Source organism: Limulus polyphemus, unplaced genomic scaffold (assembly GCF_000517525.1).
Source record: "Limulus polyphemus unplaced genomic scaffold, Limulus_polyphemus-2.1.2 Scaffold8074, whole genome shotgun sequence".
Lineage (NCBI taxonomy): Eukaryota > Metazoa > Arthropoda > Merostomata > Xiphosura > Limulidae > Limulus > Limulus polyphemus.
This window is the reverse complement of record NW_013673684.1, coordinates 21,600-24,562: the sequence shown is the minus strand read 5'-3', so window position 1 is coordinate 24,562 and position 2,963 is coordinate 21,600. Positions and strand designations below refer to the sequence as shown.

Below are 2,963 nucleotides of genomic sequence, written 5' to 3'. Positions count from 1 at the left end.
TCCCTTATGCTTGGGTCCCCTTTTAGTACAACATGTGCTGCAGGTCCTGCACCATTCTTCCACATCTTGCTTCATATCTATCCATTAAAATCTCTGTCGTAGGTGACTCGATGTCTTATTAACTCCGATATGTCCTCCTGTTAAACTATTATGGGATTGACGCAGCACAACTTCCCGTAACTTTCTCGGTATAACCGTTTGCCAAATCGTCACCTTCCCATCTGCAGTTTCCCATCTTCAGACAAGAATACCATCTTCAAGCTTCAACTGGTCCCATTGTGCCCAACAGTTTTGTAACAGGGCTTAAGCTAGACACCTTCTCCCAAGAAGGGTGAAAAACACTTACTTGCAGGAAATCAATTATTGGCTTCAAATCTTGGTCTTTCTCCTATTCTGCTTTAATATCTATTCCTGGTTCCACGTCACCATCATCAACTCCTTCAGTCACTTTGACTTCAGTTTGATGGCACCTGGTTAGTCCAACCTCTCTTTTAACACTTACCAGAATTTGGCCATTGTTGTTCCCAAACATCATTTTATCAAAATTAACTACACATTTTCTCGGTAGTAAGTAGTCCAACCCAAGTATGCGTGGGTCTTTATTGTCAGCCAAGTATACTTTATGTCTGTCCTTCATTTACCCACACTGGTCCCCACAACCTTGCAGAATGTCCTGTCACACCACAAAGCTTCTGTATAGATTCTGGTACTCCTTTGTGATCCATCCCCTTGATACTCACAAGGGTTTGCTGAGATGCAGAATGTATGACAAAGTTGCACTTTTGGCCATCCAGCTTTCCTGTCACGTAAACAATAGGTGTGCTTGGCATTTTACACCTAACTGTTGGGACTTTCACTGTGGCGATTGATGGGTGTCCCTCAGCACCAACCACTGCTGGTTTCCCAAAGCTGACTTATTGGTAGTATTCTTCTTACACTGGCTCCTCATATGTTTTTGCTCTCCACAGTTCCAACAACCTTTCTGGGTAGCAGCCTTTCCTGCCGTGGCATCTTCCCTGTGTTGAAGTTGTCGGCATTGAGCTCTCTCTTGTGCCTTGGTTTGTTACAGTGCCAGCAAAGTCCCTCAAACTTCTCTGAAAGCTGACCTTTTCTAGCCTTGAATCCTGATGACTGTACCAACCTTGGTACCTCTGTGCTGGACTTAACATAGGATTCGAATTCAAGAGCTCTGAGCATTGCATCCTGCATAGTAGAGGGGTGTTCTTGTTTTACTTGTATCATCAGTTGTGAACTGTCCTAGGCTTCTACAAACTGATCCCTCAGCAACAACTTGAGGATATTGGGTGGTGCAGTTGGTTGGATTTGTGTGGCATACTTTCCAAATCCTGTGCCAGCTCTTGCAGACTTTCTCCTTTAGCACAGACTCTCTTTCTAAACCTAGCCCTGTAGACTTCGGGCTGATTTTGGGTTCCATACCTGATTTCTAGAGCAGCTACCAGTGCTCTATAGTTGTGCCTGTCGTTTGTTGACAACTGTCCAAGTATTTCCAGTGGTTGTCCCTTCAAGTTCATTGCCAGGTATACTGCCATCTGCTCCTCTGTCCATCCATTTATTTCTGCCAGGAGCTCAAATTGTGCTCTATATGCTTTCCATCGGTTTGGTCTGTTCACCTATACTAAATACTTATGTCTGTTTAAACAAACTCTGCTGTTCATTTATAACTATTGTGTTGCTGTGAAATGTGACCATTTTTCAAACGTATTCATAATCATGTGCTGCGTACTTTAGTTAAGGATGATTTTTAAAGTAGTATAAAATAAAGATCTTTCCTAATTTCCATGGTGTCCAGCCTTGCAGATATACCATTCAGTGTTTATATCATTTGAAGGATCATCTTTCATAAGTTACATGTTGTGCAGGATGAAAGATGTTACTTGCTAGTGTTTACGTGTTGTGTACGATACAACTTGTGACCTGTTAGTGCTTATATGCTGTATAAGATAAAAGACGTGATCTGTTAGTGATTACGTGTCGTGTACGGTAAAATATATGACCTGTTTGTGTTTGCATGTTGTGTATGATACAACTTGTGACCTGTTAGTGCTTATGCGTTAGATGGGATACAACTTATGACCTACTATTAGATCGTCAAGAAATTAATGATAGACATTCGCATGTAATGCTGTTTGAATACAAAAAAGGGAAACAATGCCTCTGTAGCCACAAAAATATCAAAGAAGTTTATGGAAACGTTTTAAACATTCATAAATATCAACGATGGTTCAGCGAATTTCGTTCAGGTGACTGTAGCCTTAAAACTGTGATGGCAGGGGACGACATGGTGGAAATGGTATTAATGTTCTGAAAACGTTTGTTGAGTCTAACCCAAGGCAACACAATCGCGAAATGGCCTTGAAATTGCATGTCTCTCATCAGATAACACGTAAACATCTAAGGAAAATGGGAAACTCCATAAAGAAGGTGTTTGGGTGCCTCACGCACTCTCCGATGATCATAGTTTCCAATGTGTGAACGCTGTTTCGTCTCTTCTGGCGCGTGAACCATTTTTGGACAGAATTACCACCGGTGATGAAAAAATGTATTCTCTATGCGAATATTAAACGCCAAAAACAATAGCTCAGTCCTAGACGAAATCTACTTCCAACCCCAAAACCTGGACTCCATCCGCAGAAAGTGATGCTTTGCACTTGGTGGGACAACAAAGGAGTAATTTATTTCGAACTCCTCAATCCACAGTGAACTGTCAATGCAAAGATCTATAGTCAGCAACTGGAACGTTTAAATCAAGCCCTTCATTAGAAACGCCCTTCACTCGTCAATCGGAAATGTGTTCTCTATGACAATGCACGTCCACATATGGCACGTTTGACGCAACACAAGATTATGGAGTTGGGTTGGGAAGTTCTGCCCCACCCACCTTATTCTCCAGATATGGCACCATCAGATTACCACCTTTTTTTTTTCGTTCGCTGTAACCCCTT

The 2,963-nt window shown here is 41.9% G+C and overlaps 1 protein-coding gene across 1 annotated transcript in view; it reads right to left on the bottom strand.

Moving 5' to 3' along the window:
* LOC106475096 (soma ferritin-like) overlaps positions 1-2,963 on the bottom strand; it is an 8,545-nt gene that overhangs the window by 4,310 nt on the left and 1,272 nt on the right. The gene's annotated exons all lie outside the window — the stretch shown is intronic.